The sequence below is a fragment of the Monodon monoceros genome, unplaced genomic scaffold (genome assembly GCF_005190385.1).
Source record: "Monodon monoceros isolate NGI ecotype Baffin Bay Population unplaced genomic scaffold, NGI_Narwhal_1 Super_Scaffold_12, whole genome shotgun sequence".
NCBI lineage: Eukaryota > Metazoa > Chordata > Mammalia > Artiodactyla > Monodontidae > Monodon > Monodon monoceros.
In genome coordinates this window covers 71,106,937-71,128,952 of record NW_021703768.1, presented here as the reverse complement: position 1 = coordinate 71,128,952, position 22,016 = coordinate 71,106,937, and positions in this window count along the sequence as shown.

The window sequence follows — 22,016 nt, the reverse complement described above, 5'->3', positions numbered from 1 at the left end:
ACTGAAAAGGAAAATAAGGAGGCCCTGGCCAGCCGACTGGAGAACTGGACTTTTGCATTAGCAGTGACTCCTCCTCTGATGAAAAAAAGAATGCCTCCTGCAGAAACGCTGCATGTGGCTTCAGAATAGCAGTGCTTTTCTCTTTGTTCTCTTTATCCATTTTCAGCGAGCATTTATTAAGCAATTATTATGCGTATCTCGTGGTAGATTCTAGGATGAATCAAGATGTAGCCCTTGCTATTAATAAATGTATAACCTAATAGGAGATTAAAAGGCTAATAGGAAATAGGAAGTGTTTTCAGAGACATCTGCAAAGTGCTAGAAGGGAACCACTTTGGCCATCTTTGGAACAGAGCTGAAGCCCCAAGAATAGGCACTTCGTAACCTGCCCAGCAGAAGCAGCCTTTGACCTGTCTTTGGAGGTGGGTAGGATGGAGAAAGGCCCAGATGGATAAGGACAGGGCTGATTTGTGGGCACAAGACCTCTGCAGTCACACGTGGCCCTCCACTTAGCTTCATGTTCCGTTGTCACCATCTTGAAAATCTAATCTTTGAGCCTGTGGTTTTTGTTTGTTTGTTTGTTTTTGCGGTATGCAGGCCTCTCACTGTTGTGGCCTCTCCCGTTGCGGAGCCCAGGCTCCGGACGCGCAGGCTCAGCGGCCATGGCTCACGGGCCCAGCCGCTCCGCGATCTGCTCAGCCATGAAACAAAACTTTTAAGTTTCTGGTGAGCGGGTGCAGAGATTCACTTATATTGCAGCCACTCAAGATAAGCCTTCTGTGTAAGTTTCCTTGCTTATTAAACCTGCCACCCACCAATCTGGAGTGGTCTGCCTCTTTCTTTGGTCTCTCCTTACCCTCCGTGTACAGAGGCCGGGAAGCTCCCAAGGCACAAGACTGCAAGAGTTGGTTGGGGTCTGATCATATAACTGCAGTTTAAGAAGTCTGGGGTTTAAGGAATTAAGTGGAAGATTACAAGAGATGGAATTGTTAAAGTACAGCAAATGATGAGGTTTACGGTAGGAGTGATGATAGATAAGGAATTGTTTATAGTTTCAAGCTTAAATGGTTAGGATCATAGTAATGTTCAAATTGGATATGGAGAGGTCACTGCTTTGTCAGGAAGGTAATTAATTCAGTTTTCAGCCTGTGGAGGTTGAGTGCTATCCAAGAAGAATGTGAGAATTTTGTAAGTAGAGACGAGCTCAGGACACCAGTCAATCTGAAGGTTTTGGATGTTTTGGAAGTTACTAACAGGGAGGAGCCGTGCCTTTGAAAAGCGTGTCAAGGGGAAGAAAGGGCAAAGGGAGAAGGGAGAAGAAGGCTTGGAAGGGAATGTTGCAGAGGGGAGACCTACAGAGGGAAAAGGACAAAGTCAGGAGGGAGCAGTGAGAAGGAAAACCGAAGAGTGCGGTCAAGGCATGGAGAGGTTTCAAGGAAGAGAAAAAAAGGAGCGTTCAACAGTGTGCAGTGCTCTATTGGGGTTCCAGAGGACGAAGATGAAAGAAGGGTGATATCTGAGAACTAGTTCAACAAAATGGTGTGGGAGAGAGGAGAGACCACAGAAGTCCGTCTAAGAGATGTTGTGAAATTTCAGGCAGCGAGTATGAACTAATCTTTTACAATGTTTGTGATTAAAAGAAGAGAGTGGGGTGGGAGTGGGGGGCTTCCCTGGTGGCGCAGTGGTTGAGAGTCCGCCTGCCGATGCAGGCGACACGGGTTCATGCCCCGGTCCGGGAAGATCCCGCGTGCCGCGGAGTGGCTGGGCCCGTGAGCCACGGCCGCTGAGCCTGCGCGTCTGGAGCCTGTGCTCCACAACGGGAGAGGCCACAACAGTGAGAGGCCCGCGTACCGAATAAAAAAAAAAAGAAGAAAGCGGCCACGAAGGGAAAGGTTGTTAAAAGGCCGGGTAGAAATTGAACGTGTTTATGGGCTAGGGGAGACCTAAGGGGGCAGAACACAGACGTGAACCATCCTAACCAAAGTCTAGAGGATTACACTTTGTGCTCCCTAAGTCCAATTTGGATGTGGTTATTTTATTTCAATGATGTTTGGGAGTCTGGATTAAATAGAGTTATTGAATTTGATAAAGGCAAACCACCCAGAACAGGGCATCTTGAGTTTTCATTTTGTGAACCAAGTCATTTTTCCATTTTGTTTGCATATTTTACGGAATTTTTCCTACACATTCTCCTTACAGACAGACTTCTAAGCGAGATCCAGTGATGAAAGTGGAAAGTCAAGTTCACTTCCCCACTGTGTGTCTCCCTTGAATTCCCACTATCTCTATTTCCAGAGAGCAAATGCCTCCATCACCCAAAATGAGGCTATTCCTTTAACCTCTCCTCTTCTAGGTACAGCCTCTTTCCTGGGGGACTTTTGCCTGAGAGTTATAGTTAGGAAAACAGGTAGGAAAATGTTCATAGTTTCTGACCCTAAAGTGGTTTCTGGTTTTAGCAGCAACCTTGCCAGATCATCGGCTCCATCAGACCCCCAATCTTGACCAGCTCCCACTTGAGGAAGAACCTCCAGCCCTAAAGCACCCATCTCTAGCAGCCAACCTCTGCTCTAGGCCAAATAGAGATGATAATCCCCTTTGAATCTGGTAACTGGTACAAGGGCCAGGCTGAAAGGGAGGAAACATGAACTACCAGTGGGGCAATTCCGCACTAAACTGAAAGTTGTCAAGAAAGCACTTTCCCCGAACTCTCCACAGCCAGAAATGCGAGGTCCAAGTCAGTTCCCTTGCCCCACCTTCCTCTCCACAAAAACAGCACCCGGGCCTGGAGGTTGCAATGGCCAGGCAACCTGAGGAAAAAGAAATTGCAGCTGGTGCATGAGTGAGGGCGAGACCCATTGTAATGGATGTTGAATAGCTTCTCTGTGATGGAGTTGACTTTCATTTTCTTATTTTGCCTGCTCAGTGACCCTAGATGCAGTTTTTCCAGAGGTCATCTAGTCTCCTGGTTGAGAATCAGACCAGCTTTGCTCCTCACAAGCTAAGGAGCATTTCATTTGTCAAGTTATTTACTCTCTCTAAGCACCAATTTTCTCATTTATGACTAACTCACAGGGTTGCTCCGAGGCGCAGTTAAGACCTTCATAGGTGCTAATCAGTGAATAGATCCTTACTCGCCCGAAAAGTTACTCAAAATACATGCTACCATACTCTGTAAAATAACAGTAAGAAGAAGCCAACAAAATTCAGATTTCTCCTGTGATGATGACAATGTGCTCTTTTGTTTCTTGGGAATATCACATCCTCTCCCCAAAGACAATTTGGTACGCCCCTTTGCTGAGGGCCAAAGCACACACTCTACCTATGGAGAAAGCAGTGCTTTGCAGGTGTTCATCCCCAAACTTCCCACTAGTGGTGCCAAATATATCAACACACAGAGACTTTTCTACAAGTAATTGTTACAGAAAGAGAATTACCTACTTCAAGCATTTATTCCATGAATATTCCATATGGTACACTTGTTTCTCTTTACTAGACCATCTGCTTGGAAATGCAAACCTGTTTGTATGCAAAAGTTTGTATGTGTAGCATTTATGATTAAAATATTGGGAAGGTGCCCATCCATAAAGGAGTGTTTAAATAAATTGTGGTACATCAACACATTGAATACAGTTATATGATCAGGCCACCCAAGATGGCTGTTCTCTTGCTCTCTGTACATCTCCTGCTGAAGCAGTCCCTGCTTCACCTGCACCCGGCTCACCTGACTCAATGAGTCAAGAGGCATAGAGCCTAATCAGTAAATGCCTACGCACTTGTTCCCGGCCCCAGCCAGTGATGTTCTAATCTTTAGATCCAAACATCTTCACCTTGAGAGCTTATCAAAGGGGTGGCGAGGGGCCTGCCCCTCTGCTGGTTTCCCTGGTAACCGATGAGCCCACCTGACATCAATTCCCCCTATAACTGGTAACCTCCTCCCTCCCTTCCGGAGCGAAGACTGCCCCATGTCCTGCCCGCCTGTGTGCCGCACGCACGGTGGGGTGTTGCTCCAGGACCTTGCTTCAGACATGTAAGGTCCCCCATCGTTAAACCACTGATTGCTCTTCGCTGACTCTGGGCTCTTTCCTAGGTCTTGTGGCTGGGCAACTACAGAGCTTGCAGGCCTGCGTGGTCCAGCCCAACAGCAGTAGTTCAAAAGAAACATAAAACAAACAAAACTTCTATGTACTGATATGGAAATTTTCCAGAATATATTGTTAGATTAAAAACAGCAATCATAGAACGGTATATGGTATGCTGATTCCAGAGAAAAATGGGAGACGTAAACAATCAATGTTCTTATATTTGCAAAAAGAAATACTGGAAGTATATACAAGGAAAACAACAAAGTAGTTTCAAAGTGATGGCGGTTTGGGGAAAGGGGTGAGCAGGGTGGAAGCCAGACTTGACAACACAGACTTTCTAATATTGTTTTCATGTTTGAACTGTAGGATGTGTTACTTATATTCAAAAAGAGAAAGGTTTTAGTTTAGAAAAAACCTCTTTCCAAACAAAACTAAGTGCCACACAGTGGATTTACAGAAAGCTCTCTGCTGACTGAAGAGGCCCTTGGAAAATTCCAGTGCATTTTCAATTTCAATTTTCAAAACCTCAGGACAGGTGAACTTGCCTTTAGGCTTCTCCAGGTGCAGAAGCTTTCAACTATCACCTTCAGCTGACCGGGAGGAAGCCTTAAGATTAGGAGTTTGCTTCTCTGTTGACTACACTAGCCAAACCAAAAGGCTTACTAAAGCAACAAGCGTCCCATAATTAAATCACAAATATTATTTCCTAAGAATATTTGGGTTTTCTTGGCCATTTTCCCAGCCGCTTACCTGCATTTCTTTTTGACGGACTTCAGAATTCATCCCATAAGATTTAATTTTTTCTGCCTAATCAAGGATCTGTTTATCCGATTGAGCCATCTAATTTTTGTTTTGTTTTGTTTTTGTTTTTTTTTGTTTTTTGGGGGGGTTTTTTTTGCCATCTAATTTTAAGACTGCAAAGTCGAGGGATCCTGACTGGATTTCTGTTGAACTTAGAGCTGCCTGGCTCATGGTCATTGCAAGCTGCTCCCACAAGTGGCCAACACAACTCAACAGTATTAGAACACAGAAAACATGTCACCCTTGCTAACCTCTCTGTCCATACCATCAGCTGAAATGACATGGAGAGTATACCACTTTCTGGTACTTCCTAATTCATCAGCTAAGTTACCAAGTACGAGTTGGAAGGCTAAAAATAATCTAACTTTTCCACCCCACTTTCCTGTCCTCCGAATTAAATATCTTGGTTTATGTTCTTTGCATGCACAGAGTTTTACCTTTAAAACATGTTAAAGAAATTATTTGGCCAAATCAAAAAAACGTATTCTCTACCACAGAGTTCTACTAAGATAAAAGGATAATACTTTTCAGCACCTCTCCTCCTAAGCTCTCCGCTAGTGCTTGTATTTTTCCTTTGAGTTCATTTATTAAGAAAAAAACTCAGAAAAATGGTTTATTTTTCCTCAGTCGGGCATCCTCTCCAGGATCCTTTTTAAAGGTACTGACAACAACACGAGAGCATATACAACAGCCCTTGAGAGCTCAACTACTTTGCTAAAGGCCAGTTTTCTTCCTGCCTTTAATAATGCATTTTGTAAAATCTGAGAATAGAAGAGAAAGCTACTGTGAAATATAGAATCAAGAAATATGAGACAGGATGTATTGAACTTCTGTATTTAGAAAATTATACACAACTAGTTATTATATAAACCAGAATGTAACCGATGTTGGTGCTAATTGTGATAATAATTATTTAAACATCACTCATTAAAATGTAAGCAAGGATTATATTGAATGAAAGACATTGAGCACAAAAGAGGTCATACTGTACAATTCTATTTATATGCAGACCAAGAACAGACAGAACTCATCTATGGTAATAGAAATCAGAGCAGTGGTTGACTGTGGGTGGGGGGACTGACTGGAAGGGGGGCACAAAGGGACTTTCTGGGGTGATTGGGACACTGTCAAAATTCACTTAATTGCACATTTAAAGTCTGTATTTTCACTCCATGTAAATTTTACCTCAATTTAAAAAATGATTATGTGAAAAGAAATCTCATATTCAGAATATTATACACGAAGTATTGATAGTAGTGGGAGCTCTCACTCCATGGTGCTTCCTGTTGAGGTGTAGTAAGGCCTCCGTCAATATAGAAAATCATACTTCATCCAGCCTCGATTCAAATCAAGGTAAGCTGCCCAAAATTATTCTTTCTCTTGCATACCTTGAACCTACTTTCCCACAATATTCGTTGACAAATATTAACAATGTTCATAGATAAAGGGAGGTAAACTTCAACTCGGTCATGATCAAATGATCACAAATGCTAAAACTGAAGAGATAAATTAATATGATTATATTGAGACTGATGTAATATAACAATGCACATCAAATAAATTGACTACTTCAAGGATGGAGGCATTATGTAATCCAGAATATTAAATGACTGTTTTGCTATCGAGGGTTCCTATACCATATTCTTACCAAGTTTTGCTAAATATAATGTTGAACCTCAGAAAATAAAAGAATAAGAAAGCTAGAATAAAGACACAGACCTACTAGAGAATGGACTTGAGGATATAGGGAGGGGGAAGGGTAAGCTGTGACAAAGTGAGAGAGTGGCATGGACATATATACACTACCAAACGTAAAATAGATAGCTAGTGGGAACCAGCCGCATAGCACAGGGAGATCGGCTCTGTGCTTTGTGACCACCTAGAGGGGTGGGATAGGGAGGGTGGGAGGGAGATGCAAGAGGGAGGGGATATGGGGATATATGTGTATGTATAGCTGATTCACTTTGTTATAGAGCAGAAACTAACACACAATTGTAAAGCAATTATACTCCAATAAAGATGTTTAAAAAAAAAAAGTAAAAAAAAAAAGAAAGCTAGAATGTTTAATCTTCTGTCTCTAAACCATCCAAAAAGAGACTTCATTTGTTTTTCTCCTGTGGAAACTATTTGAAGCTGCAATATGTGTAGAACCCAAAGTGATAGTCAGTGCAGCCAGTAATATTAAACCACTTTCCTATTGACCATGCATCTACCCATCCCTTGAGGGTTAAATACAGGAAAACACAAATGAAAGTAAAAGGCCCAGGTGCATTTTGAGGTGCCCTTAGTGAAATTAAGTGCAAGGCCTATCTGCTTAAGTACTCTGGAGCTACCAGTCGGAGGACATTGCATTCTTCTCTTAATTAGTAAGAAAAAAAGATCCCAAACCATAAAAACACAAAATATTTTTCAAGAAGCATTGGGACTTTGTTTTTGTGCATTTAATCAAATACATGTATATAACTGATTAACATTTGGTACTTACATACACACATGCCTGCACATACACACACATATGCACATACATAAATAATGTGTATATAGTTCATGAACACGAACCAGATTGATACAATAAAACAGCAGATGGGCTTCCCTGGTGGTGCAGTGGTTGAGAGTCCGCCTGCCGATGCAGGGGACGCAGGTTCGTGCCCCGGTCCGGGAAGATCCCACATGCCGCGGAGCGGCTGGGCCCGTGAGCCATGGCCGCTGAGCCTGTGCGTCCGGAGCCTGTGCTCCGCAACGGGAGAGGCCACAACAGTGAGAGGCCTGCGTACCGCAAAAAAAAAAAAACAAAAAACCCCAACAAACTAACAACATTGTAAACCAACTATACTCCAATAAAAATTAAAAAAAAAAAAAAGAAAGAAAGGAAAGAAATCCTCATTCTACAAAGTAGGTATTTGGGCCTAAAGTATAAGGTCACTAACTCCTCTATTTTTCCTGGGTAACATCAAAGAGTGATTCTTGTATTACCTCCCAGTGTTTCTTCACACTGAAGAAAAGGATGTAAAGATACACATGTGTTAAAAAGGTGAGCAGGCAAGGAAGTGTCCCACAGAAATACAAAACCACCAACACTCATTTTATTATAAACTATCATATAGATTTAAATAGTCTCCAGTCTTGGTCTAGTGCTATTTTATTATGTAATAAGTAATATCTTAAGTCCTTAGGAATAAGATATAATTTATTATGGATTAAGAAATGTCTTAAATCCTTATGGTTTCACTTAACAGCGTTGTGGACATTGGTAAAGCAGCAGCACGATAGTATCAAAAGATTACAAACGTTGAAGCAAGTGAATCTGAATACCCTCTTGGTCAACTATGAGCTGCGGGGAAATTTGTTTAACCTACCTGGGTTGTTGCCTCATCTGTAAATAGAAATAATAAGATTTACATTTAGAGATAGTGTAAGGATTTGGAACATTTTGAAAATTTAGGATTCTACTCTGACCATTCCCGGGTATGCTACTTCTTTCTTTTTCCTGACAGTGACCGTAAGCCGACCTAACCAATACGTATTCCAGGTGGCAAGCTAGCCAAAACAGGGCTTCATCAGTTCTGTTCACTCTGGCATCCTAAGCAGCTAGAATGGTACCTGGCACAGAATTAACTTTCAACAAATATTTATTGAATTAAGAAATATATGGTATGAGCAATATAAAGTATTACATAACTTTTGAGTTCTTTCAGTTGGTTAAAAATAGCTTAATACGCTGATACATTCAGATCTAGTTTATTCACTTTTATTTCTAATACTATATTCCTAGTGAGAATAAACCATAGTTTTTCATTTCTTCTACTGATGGACAGATAGTTTGCATGTAATAACATGGAAAAAATCTAAACATAATTTTTTGAAAAAAAGCAAATTTTTAGATATAAATATGTAGTAGAAGAATTTTTTTGATGCACAGGAGAAACACATACTAACTTCTGGATAGTGGTTATCTCTGCAAAGAAAGAATAGAAAAGGGATTAGAAGGTTGAGGGATAGCTAATTTATAATGTTTTATTTCTTTTCTTTTTTTATAATTTATTTATTTATTTTTAGGTGTGTTGGATCTTCGTTTCTGTGCATGGGCTTTCTCTAGTTGCGGCTCGCGGGGGCCACTCTTCATCGCGGTGCGCGGGCCTCTCACTGTCACGGCCTCTCTTGTTGCGGAGCACAGGCTCCAGACGCGCAGGCTCAGTAGTTGTGGCTCATGGGCCTAGTCGCTCTGCAGCATGTGGGATCTTCCCAGACCAGGGATTGAACGCATGTCCCCTGCATTGGCAGGCAGATTCTCAACCACGGCACCACCAGGGAAGCCCTATTCCTTTTCTTAAAAAAGAGAGACTAAGCAAAAAATAAGATTTTTCAGGGACTTCCCTGGTGGCACAGTGGTTAAGAAACTGCCTGCCAATGCAGGAGACAGATCCCACATGCCGCGGAGCAGCTAAGCCCATGCTCTACAACTACTGAGCCTGCACGCCACAACTACTGAAGCCCGCGCGCCACAACTACTGAAGCCCACACGCCTAGAGCCCGTGCTCCGCTACAAGAGAAAAATAAATAAAATAAAAATAAATTTATATATTTAAAAAATCTTTCAGGGCTTCCCTGGTGGCGCAGTGGTTGAGAGTCTGCCTGCTAATACAGGGGACATGAGTTCAAGCCCTGGTCTGGGAGGATCCCACATGCCGCGGAGCGACTAGGGCCGTGAACCACAACTACTGAGCCTGCGCGTCTGGAGCCTGTGCTCCACAACAAGAGAGGCCGCAATAGTGAGAGGCCCGTGCACCACGATGAAGAGTGGCCCCCACTTGCCACAACTAGAGAAAGCCCTTGCACAGAAACAAAGACCCAACACAGCAAAAATAAATTAATTAATTAATAAGCTCCTACCCCCAACATCTTCTTTAAAAAAAAAAAAAATCTTTCAAATGTGGTTGGTGGTAATAAAGATTTCTGTTATTTTGTTTGTTTTTTTTTTTTTGGTCGCATTGGGTCTTCGTTGCTGCGCTCAGGCATTCTCTAGTTGTGATGAGCGGGACTACTCTTCCTTGCCGTGCGTGGGCTTTTCGCTGCAGTGGCTTCTCTTGTTGCAGAGTGCGGGCTCTAGGCACGTGGGCTCAGTAGTTGTGACTCGCTGGCTCTAGAGCGCAGGCTCAGTAGTTGTGACACACGGCTTAGTTGCTCCGTGGCATGTGGGATCTTCTCTGACCAGGGATCGAACCCCTGCATTGGGAGGTGGAGTCTTAACCACTGTGCCACCAGGGAAGCCCCCCTGTTTGCATTTTTTAACATTTGAAATATTTTATACTCAAAAAATTTTAAATACATAATTTTAAAAATATGATGATATCTTCTGACTTTAACAAGCTGTTTGAAACATAAGGACATAAGCTCAATCAAAGAAGAGTACACTAACATAATATTTTCATTTACGCTCAAAACAAATGATTTCTAATACAACAGTGCTTATTTTTATCTGTGTGAAAATAAAATTAAATTGAATTTTTTGAGGAGAAATATTATCACATTTCCCATTTTATTTGTAGTCCTATAATCTTACAGATATGTTAGTGTCATTTCTCATATCCATTATTTGAGTAGCTAGTAATGTCTCATTCCTGGTTAATTTATGCAGAATTTCCAAATAAACTTAATCATACACAGATATTTAAGGATTACGTAGCTTTGCAAGAGATGGTCACTCCATTCATAATAATGAATAATTCCATGGAAACACGTTCTTCCTTTCTAACACTTTACACATAACCCAAATCATTTAATTATCAGGAGTTGTATTTTACTTACCGATCCAGTCTCCTGTATGTTGCATCTTATTTTACGCAGACCCCTTGGGGGATTTTCTGAGAGAATTCTAGCTAATTTAATAATGTATGTCTGCCATACTAGCAATAAGTCATATCTATAAGCAGAAAGAAGCCAGAGTTCTTTAAGGTGGCTAAAAAAATGTAGTCAAAGCAAGTTAGAATATTCAATAATCTTAAGTTGAAAAACCAGATATTATCTAGATAACTTATAATTTGTTCACTATTATGACACATCAACATGAAGTTTAAGTAGGAATAGGAGAAAGAAGCAATTGCATGTCATCATGTGCTCATTTGCATTTTTTCCTACAGGTCAGTATTCTCTAATGGCAAATTTTATGGATTTTGCAATAGTGGACTGATGAATTTCTTATTCTTGCATCACAAAATACATCTATTCATGAAATAGAGCCACCATAATGAAGAGTTTTACAAAGTTCTCAGGTAACTGAGTATGTAATTTCATTCAGGCTTTGACCATGAATTTTTTTCTTTATTGAGGAAGATGATGACTTGAACAAGAAAGCATAGTCTTTTCAGTCATTTGGGATCAAAGGACATGACTGAGAGATGGCTGGGATGCTCTCTTTGTTTTTCTCTTCGCTAAACAAATAGATTTTAAATCCTGGGTACAGAACACCGGTAGTAGAGGTGCTTTGGCAAATAAAATAATTTTTCTAAAGCATAGCCCTTGTTGTCAAGGCAGTTTGAACATCCTGGCTGGTTTACTCCCATCCTCCGCCAACTTAACCAAGTTGTTTATATGATGGCAGTAATACTAACACATGGGTTATACCATAAGCAATATCATCAAAGCGGATCTCTAGGTAAAGACGAAATATACCCTACAAAGTAAGAGAGGAAACATAACTACAAAGTCAAGACTTTTTTTCTTTTTTTGGCTGTGTTGGGTCTTCGTTGCTGCGTGAGGGCTTTCTCTAGTTGTGACAAGCAGGGGCTTCTCTTGTGGAGCTCGGGCTCTAGGTGTGCGGGCTTCAGTAATTGCAGCAGGAGGGCTTAGTAGTTGCAGCATGCGGGCCCTAGATTGTGCAGGCTTCAGTAGTTGGGGCATGCGGGATCTAGAGCGCAGGCTCAGTAGTTGTGGTACACGGGCTTAGCTGGGATCCCATGGCATGTGGGATCTTCCCAGACCAAGAATCAAACCCCTGCACTGGCAGGCGGATTCCCAACCACTGCACCACCCGGGAAGTCCCCAAAGTCAAGACTTTTTAGTGTCCAAAATACTACAAGTTATTTTCTTTTACTTCAATTAAATAACATTTTTTTCCCAAAACAAGGGCATCAGATTAAGGAAAAGATACCTGCTGTATATTAATGACTGTATTGTTGTCTCTTATGTTTAGATTTGTGTTTATATGTCTTTTCTATCTGGTTATTTCCAGTTTTTCTTTTTCAATTCAGCATGCTGGAATTGAGTTTTAAATTGTGATGGCAATGATTTAAGGGTTTGTGAAACACTGCATTTCTAGGATGACAAATTTTTCTGTTGTTTCTACTTTACATAGAAAATTTAATTTGCCATGTGGAGGCATAGAAGTTATTTTAACCCAGCTTAGAATGTGAATCCCTTTGGGTATACCTAGTGTATGTTCCTCTCATTCAGCGCCTGGGTGAACAGCCAGAGGTTCTTTTCTTCTTCAGCAATGTCAAAAGGATGAGGGGCAGGCTGGGTATTGTGACACTATTCTGCGTTGATGTAATATTGAGTCCCGAGGCTTCGTGTTTCTGAAAGCTCCATAACAATGTGGAACGTCATCCTGTGTTTTCCTCTGCCTGTATTTCTGTCTGTATGTGCACACATGCATGTGTGTGGTGACACAGATAACTGTTTGGATAGGTCTAGGAGTGAAAACCCTCACTTTACAGTCTTTGTATCACTAATCTTGCAGCTGTTTCTCGTCCTTGTTTAAGAAAATTGTATCTTATCTAAAGACACCATCAAGCTCATGTAGCAGCACTGCAGTTACATCTCTGACCAAAATGACAAGACTCAACAATGAGCCAGAATACAGGCTTAATGAATTAAAAATGTGGCAGGCAAGAGCCTGGTAATCTTAAAACTGAGACAGTATTTTTTTTAATGTAGGAAACCAATTGGAGATGTCCATAAACGATGTGTCATCACAGCATTGGTCCCAGAAAGGAGTACTGAAAAGCATAGCTTTGTTAAGGCCACACAATTTCTTTAGGTAAAGACACTAAACCCTTCATTAAATCTCCATCTCCTCTGAGTCTTTAATAGGCAATGCTTCGTGAGAGGGCTTAGTCTGAACACTTGTGAACGGCCAGACGTGATGCCCTCAGCGGGGGTGATGTCACGATGTTGGGGCCACCCAGCACTTTCTCTTGGAGACTGCCACCTAGGCCTGCTCTCTACAGGAAATGCCTCTGCTTCAGGCCGTTCTTACCTGACTTTTGGGGATTAAAAACCTATACATCTGTATCCATTTCACCAAGACTCTACCCTCTCTTGTTCCAAGAAACAAATTCATGCCACCATAATAATAATAACTATAATAATAAGAGCTGACACTACTCAAGTGCTTACTATATGCCAGACACTAAGTGCTTTACATGCATTAACTCAGGGAATCCTCACAATGACCTTGTGAGGTAGGCATAATCATTAAACCTTCTTCACAGGTGAGAAAAAATTGAGGCACAGAGGGATTAAGTAACTTGCCACAACGTCACCCAGTTGATAAATCAGGAAACCAGGACTTGAATGAGATGATCTGAGTCTATGAGCCTTAACCAATAAATTCTGGGAATTAAGGCACTGACACTTTCTAGAGTGTCTGCCCCTCCCCTGACCAGTGTAATGAGGTTTATTCTAAAAGTAAGACTTGTAGGTATTATATTAGATCAGGATGTAGCTTCACAAGCCAGTGGAATTATAAGCAAATCTCCATCATTTCCTTATGAACTGGATAGGGACCCATGCTGCCGTAAACTAGGTGATTTCAAGAACTCTTTCTGAAGTTCATTTAAAAATTGAATCTAGGAGATATAAAATAAATGTTACAAAGAAAGATAGCTTTTTTCAAGTAAAGTCCCAGAACCCACATAACTGTAATAAAAGAGAAACAGGAAACTCTCCAAGATACTCTACAGGATTTGAAAGGGAAATCCGTATGGCAAATGTACTTATTCAAGGCAACTGTTTAGGCAAAGCCTGTGTCAGCTTCGGTCTTTGTGACAAGGCATGGACAACTAGTAAAAGTAGTTAAAGTGTCAAATATGGTGCACAATGAAAATCAAAAAGGGGAAAATGTGAGAGTCAATGTTTGGACAATTGACGTAAAAAAAAATATGGGTACAATATGGCAGAAGGTGAAAGAAGGTGGCTTCCCCCTACAAATGCAATATGCTCAATGAAAGAATGTTTTATCTGGGCATGTCAACAGTCAGCCTAATCCGAAAACCCAACCATCAAGTGCCAGACGAAGGTGCAAAAATGCCAAGAAACACATCAAGAGGTAAAGAGAGCCAATAAAAAAACACTCGCATCTTGTGGCAGTCTTATGAAAAGGATTTACATAGAAATCAAGGGCTAATAATGAGAGCATACAAACTACTGTGGAAAACGATGATTAGTGATAATAATTGTTCGAGAAAACATGTGCGTCACCTGCCTCTAAATGATAATTTACGTTTGACTAATGAATAATTCAAGTCCCTAGGCTTAGGAGAGACTGCTGTTGTTACTAACTAGTATCCTAGTGGGACCAGGGAGGGAGGGCCGCAACTGAAGAGATCCCCAGAACTGACCTTCCCTCCCAAGCAATTCCTCCACTGCTACTGACTGCCTGGTCATGATGACTGAGGCCTGAACATCTCTCTCTCTCTCTCCCTTCAACCCTCCTCCCACCCCAGTTTATTCATCTGGTTCACCTTCAAAGCCTGAATAAAACAAATAGCTTATAACCTCCAAATTTCTAGACACTTAAAAGGTTTAGTGTATATAACATGTGAGACTTTGAAAGAAAACATATGAAGGAATAATCTGCTTGGTGAACTAGAGGGAGAAATTGTCTGAAGATTGACCAGAGTGCTCAAAAAAATGTTTCACTCTGTTTCTCTGCAAACTCATGTTCTGAAAAATAAAATGCATCAGGAGAGTTGTTAGAAATACTATTTTAAGGTTGAAAAAGGCATTAATGGAACAGAGGAGTTACTATCGCCAGTCTTCCCAAATGAGAGGTGTCATGATATCATCCTCAAAGGAAAAGAGCTATTATTACTAAAGAAAGGGGAATAGGCCTGCTGTAGACTGTTTGTATCCACCAAAAATTCGTATGTCGAAACCTAATCCTTTGGGGATGGTGCCTTCAGGAGGTGATTAAGTCATGAGGGCAGAACTCTCATGAATGAGATTAGCACCCTTATAAAAGATATCCCAGAGAGATCCCTCCTTCCGTTTTGTGAGGTTATATTGAAAAGACCACTGTCTATGAACCAGGAAGTGAGTCTTCACCTGACACTGAATCTACCTTGAACTTGGACTTTCCAGCCTCCAGAAGAGAGAGAAATAAATTTCTGTTGTTTATAAGCCACCCAGTCTATGGTATTTTGTTATAACCGCCCGAAGGGTGCAAGACAAGGCTCAAAGTTATAATTTTAAATATACTCGAGTGGGCTTCCCTGGCGGCGCAGTGGTTAAGAATTCGCCTGCCAGTGCAGTGGACATGGGTTCAAGCCCTGGTCCAGGAAGATCCCACATGCCGCGGAGCAACTAAGTCCGTGCGCGACAGCTACTGAGCCTGCGCTCTAGACCCTGCGAGCCACAACTACTGAGCCCAGGTACCACAGCTACTGAAGCCCACACGCCTAGAGCCCGTGCTCCGCAGCAAGAGAAGCCACCGCAATGAGAAGCCCACGCATCTCCATGAAGAGTAGCCCCCGCTTGCCGCAACTAGAGAAAGCCAGCGTGCAGCAACGAAGACCCAACACAGCCAAAAATAAATAAATTTACAAAATATATATATACTTGAGTGGTAAGTTTCCACACCTCTTATTGCCCTTGATGAAGGGTTTATATGACATTTTGAATTAAATGATCACAAATCAACTTAGTAAAAGTAAAAGTCAGCTATTCTCCATAATATATCTTTGCTACAGGTAAGTTATAGAAATAGATAGCATTTTCCTTTTTTTATTTGTCTGTTGTTTGTTTTAGGAGAAGCAACTTCTTTTTTTTTTACAGTATTTCCTGTATCTTCTGGATTTCCAGAAGAAAAACAGCAAAAATAATAAAGAAAGAGGAGGAGGAGCATCAAGAAGAGGATGGGGCTTCCCTGGTGGCGCAGTGGTTGAGAGTCCGCCTGCCGATGCAGGGGACGCGGAGCGGCTGAGCCCTTGAGCCATGGCCGCTGAGCTTGCGCGTTCGGAGCCTGTGCTCCGCAACGGGAGAGGCCACAACAGTGAGAGGCTCACATACCACAAAAAAAAAAAAAAAAAATCCATGGAGCCTTACCTGTTAGATCTTATAGAAAACTCCTTTTGCTGTTCAGTGTTAAGTTCTCAAAGTTTACAAATAAGCAAAGTAAGCAGTATCCTAGGTAGTGTGATTTCGAGGACACTGGCTTTAAAAATAACTATTTTTTCCTTTCTGGTTTGGAAAGTCCTTAATTAAATGGCTTGTCCTTTACTTTCTAATTGGATACAATGTAAGTATATCTAGGAGACAGCCAATGTAAATCTTTTACACTTCAGTATGAAACTTTATCAGATACTTTTTCTACAAATGATTGAGGAACAGGGAGAGCCTGATATAAAGAGTGTCTAAAGAAGGGGGGGAGTGAAAGTGAATGGAGAAAGGACTAGATGCACTGCAATTCGTTTTCCCTGCAGTTCTGTCGTTTTGCCTAAAAGGATAGTGCCTGTCAAGGTAGTGCTCTAACCTGCCAGGGAAGGAACCACGTCGATTGTCTTTGAATGCATAGTATCAGCCTTAGAATAGCCATTCTATGGGTGTTTGTTGAATTAATGAATAAATGAATGCAAGTAACTAACAATTAATATATTCTTGATACTTTGTATAATCTACATGCAACATGAAACTGACTTCTAGAGACATGGCATATATAGCAAGTATTCTTTCCAACTAGCTACTTCTCTGCATTAATTTCTAAACAAGGTTCTGCCTTCCCGCACAGCATTTTAGTTTCTGGTGAGGAAGTTTATTGTGTTATTCGAAAAGCAAACCAGAACAGGCACTTTTTTGTGGATATTATAGTGAAGAATGGCGAATGATAGAGACATCCAAAAAACATATTTAAAATACAGAAAAACATATTTAATAATTTATTCAATATTTAGGGAGTTACATGTCATGTGGCAAGTAAAGAAAGCAAATTCTCTGACTTCTTGGGGGTGTATAGTCTAGCAAAGGGAAGTAGACAAAGAAAAGAAGTGCAAATAAATAGAGAAACAAAGCTCTTTCAGATTGTTATAGATTTTTTTAAAAATATGAATGTGGCAGAGAAAGACTGATGGGGTAGATTTGGCCTGGGAATGCTTCCTGACAAAGCAATGAGAAGGATGCAGCCGTCTGGATTTCTGGGGGAAGAGTTCCAGACTTAGGGAACAGCAACTTCGAAGACTAAGAGTAAAGTGTTCTGGGGACAAAAAGGTGAACGTGTTTTTTTATTTTTATTTTTTTTGCGGTACGCAGGCCTCTCACTGTTGTGGCCTCTCCCGTTGCGGAGCACAGGCTCCGGACGCGCAGGCTCAGCGGCCATGGCTCACGGGCCCAGCCGTTCAGCAGCATGTGGGATCTTCCCGGACCAGGGCACGAACCCGTGTCCCCTGCATCGGCAGGCGGACTCTCAACCACTGTGCCACCAGGGAAGCCCGGTGAACATAGTTTTAACATAAGAGGAGAGCAGTCTTCTTTCTCACACAAGCCCAATAATTTAAAGTGCCATTGAATGCTCTTTTAAAATTGTCTGAGAGTTAGAAACTGGTCTTCCAAGCTGTCTAAATTCAAATCCTGTCTTTGCCATTTTTTGACTCAGCAGTCTTATGTTCCAGAGGTGTCTGTCCCAGTTCTTTCTCTAATGGGTTTTCTCTGTAATTGCACTGATGAGTTTAAGCATGAAGACAGGCCAGCCTTAGAAAAGTGAGCCTGTGTTGTATGACTATGCAGCCATCACTTGAAGTTAGATGGCAAAAGCAAGAGTATTCCCTCCAAATACATTCATTAGAATTAACTCTGAACTGGGAAGCTTGAAGGGACTGTGGCCTAGGATTTGGACATTAACACACTTATAATCATCAACACAATAGCATGGATTCATTTTATCATGTGATCTAATCATTGTCTTGGAAGGCAAAGAATGGGAACCTAAAAGACTAGAAGAAAGGAAAACTAAGTTTGGCCGATGAAGAAGAAAAGAAAGGAAAGCTAAATACATGAAGACAAAGTTATTTACACTCAAAATTTCAGCCATTCTAAATAGCGGTTCTAGAGTATTTTTGGAAGAAAGCATAAATGTTTCCTTGCTACAATAGAATATGTACGACTACAAAGCAAATGAATGTTTTTCCCTAGAGCTATGATGAAGTGCAATGTCCTTGTCTGTGTGTTGTGATTCTGTCCACTGCTGACTGTGTCTTATAAGACTTTGCGCTTTCCTTAATTTTAAAAGCGCTTGCAGTACTAAATACATCACGATGGTAGCTTTAAAATGTTATTTTTTAATATTATAGTATCATCTATTTTAATGTTAACCTAATAGTAAATCTATTGTAACTGTGAAGCAACATCTTAAAAAATAAATGCCATTGCAGACTTTCTCTGAGATTGCACCTATTGTTCTGAGTATCTGCCGCAGTTGGAAAAGGTATTCAAACTGGCATATCAGAAGATGATATTTCTTTTATATGTTTTCAAAAATACCACTGGAAGTAAAAATAAAACTAATGAGGCTTATTTTCTTGTGTCTCAGAAATAGATTCTAAAGGCAAAAGGATAGGAGGAAGTGGAGGGGGAAAAGGAGAAGGAGAAGGAAAAAAGTAAGAGAAAGAGAAGGAGAAGAAAAGGAAGAGAAGGAAAAGAATCCAGATATATTGTGGGAAGTGACTTTATTCAAAGGAGTACATAATCTCCCCAGATGAATGCTTTGCATGCATATTTTGATGCCTTTATTTCAAATTTTACTTTATTATTCACATCATAATGTATAGGATGAATCTCTTTATAATTTTATCTCATTTGTCTTAAATGAGATACATAAAATGCAAAGATACACTAAATTTTAAAAAAACTTTGAATACAAAGATTCTCCATATCAGAACTAATAAAATTAAAAGTAATTTTTTTAAAAACATGACATTTCATTAAACTATTACTTAATTCCCTTTCTGTGTTGGTGTTATTACCAACAACCTTTGAGGGACTAACACCTTTATAATCTTTATTTCTGGTACTTGATTTCCCCCTTTATGTCATTCGATTACGTCTTTCACAATTCTAAACTCACATTTTAAAAATACACCATCAAGGAGAGTAGCAAAATATTTTTTGCGTTCCTGACAGAGGTCTGAGGGACTGGCAAAGGATAGGACCAGAATTAACATCACACAGGATTTGACTCTGCCCCTGTGAAGAGCACTGAATGGGGTGGGAACACAAGCCTGTTTCAGGCTTTCTGTACTGGAAGTCAGCTCCACTTAGCTACCCACAGTTTCTACTTCTAAACCACAGCTTTCCCTTTTAGTGGGCACCAAGAACCATTGGTTGGAAGGTACTGGAGAATACTGGAGGAATACGGCCTCACCTGAAAACCCTGCTGACCTCTGGTGTGTTCAAACTCTGCCTCTGCCACTCACTAACTCCTGTACCTTCCTGAAAGTCAGTCAGTGTCTCTGCACTGCAGTTTTCAAATCGGGAGGAAGGGAAGAAGAGAGAAGAAAAAACTGTCTTACATGGTTGTTGTGAGACTTCACGAGAGTAAAATAGATAAAGCATTTAGCTCAATCCCTAGAGTTTTAAAATTATTAAATAAATGGTAACTATTTTAGCTCATAAGCCAAATGCTTTCCAGATATATTTTTTTAATCCACAGAAATAAAAATTAAGTAAAAATAAAATTCCATCAACAGAAGTATATGGGCAGGTAAATCCTGACATGCAGTTTTGTAGTTCTTTTAAATTAACCCTAAAAAGAAAAAAAGATTTATGATTGGGGGTGCGAGGGGACAAGTGATATATGGGGTGGGGGAATCACTTTAGTAAGAATAAATATCCTTAAAGTTCATCTAAAGCAGATAGGGAGACTGAGGCCAAACGGAGATTATCACTCGCCCACGGTCACAGGAGCGGTAGAACTGCGCTCTTCAGGGCCTCTACCTAACCTTTGCTGGAGACCCGCCCCACCTTTCTCCCCACCCAGGTGCCCTAGTTCAGAAGAGCACAGAGTCCTGAGCACCCCGCCTAAGCTCCAAAGTCAGGTCCGCCCCGAGGCTCAGCCCAAAGCTCAGCCTCCCCCGGGCTGTCCTAAGCGTCTTTGAACCGCACCGTGGAGTTCCACTAGGGAGGTTCTGCCTGGAGCATCTCGAGGGATGGGCTGACAAAAGCACGTAGAGGAAATGGAATAGGATGAGATTGGAGGGTCAGTGGTGTGGCAACGTCAGGATGGGGGTTAAATGCGCACAGGGAGTTTCCGAGGCGGCTCCCAGGGGTTCCGAAGGTGCTGTCTCCCTAGTCCGAGCGGGACAGTCGGCATCCTCCCTCATTCAAAAGTTCCAGGACAGGAATCGAAGTTCCTGCCGTTCGATTCCCAAGATTTTCCCAAACTGAAAGGAGGATCAGCAAAATAGACTCCTGTCACCGCTCAGATTATCGTCGTCGTCTTCGTCATTTAAGATGGAATGAGACGTTGAGGGCAAAATAGGTAGTGAAAAATTCACTTTCAGACCTCGGGTCCCACGCGTCAGTCTCCAGGCGGTTCATCCTCCCTACCCTCCGCCCAGGTGCTAAAATTTTGCAATTTCAGGGAAAGAAAGATAGGAAAAAGATCAGAGAAAAAAAGACCGCGAGGCTTTTCGGGTTCTTTTTAGTATAGAGAATCGCTTAAATAGTTCAATTTTATTTTTTAAATAACTCCACACGTAAAATCTATAATTCTAGCCAAGAAAGAAACGTTAATAGCCGGGATCCGGGAGAGAAGGATTCAGCACCACCCTTGCGCGGAGCCCCGGCGTGGCTGCCGGTTCGGGGCTCCGGTTCCGGGAGCCCACCTGCTCTTTGGCCTCGGGGCTCACCAGGCCTTGGGCGCTCTGAGCCTGCGACCCCTCTCCATCTAACATCCCAGACTCTAGATTTGTCCCCCACACACACACATTTCCCAAATAAACTGTTGGGGAGAGACAGTCGCTCCGATTCCCAGCGGGGCGGCGGAAGAGCGCGCGGGAGTTGGGGAGGAGGGGGGTTTGCCCTGCGTTTGGGTCTTTCCATCCCCACTAGCGGTCGGGAACCCGGGGGAGGACGAGCAATAAGAGGTGGCCACTCGCTGGCCAAGTTCTCGGAGGTTCTAGGGGCCAACTATTCAAGTTCATCCTTTTCTAAATCTTACTGGAGAAAGATCCAGAACACGAACCGTTTGAGAAGAGGGCGACCCCTTTAACAGCAGGAACGGGCTGCTGGGATACTGAAAACCGGGAAGCAAGCCCTGTTGCCTCTACCCTGGCGGAGAGGGTCCAGGGCGACGCCGAGCGCCCGAAGCTCGCTGTTTTGACTCTCCAAGACAAGCCCGAGGCTTCTCCTCATCGGCGCCCACTTAGATGTTGGCTGAGGAGGGCTTCTGTGAGCGCCACCAGCCAAGGTGAATCTGGGCCTGAGACGGGGTCCCTGGGGGCCTGGTGGGCTCAGGTGCCCCTTGGTAAGTGCCAGCTTACGGTGAGGAGATCCCTGGCTTGGCCTCTACTGGCGGGGCGAAAAGGGCTGCTACGTGGCCAAAGGTAAGTCCCCGCATTGACAAGGGCCCAAGCCTGGCAGGACTCCGTTCTGGAGACTGCTCGAAGCTAGGTATATGTCCCCAACTTTGGCCTCAGGTGTGCGGTCGCCTGGCCAGCGGGCGGGAGCTCCGCTCTGAGCGCCCCAAGTGGTGCTGAGGGTGACTCGCGCCACTTCCCGGGGGCACAGAGGTTAAGCGAAGGGGGCAGGAACGCGAGTCGGTCCTTGCTTGGGGCGCTCCAAGTTTTCTTCTTATTTGATTCCCAAGTTGATGGGTTTTTCTCACCCCGGAGTTACAGGGAGCTCCTGGGGCGCGGTGGCGGGGAG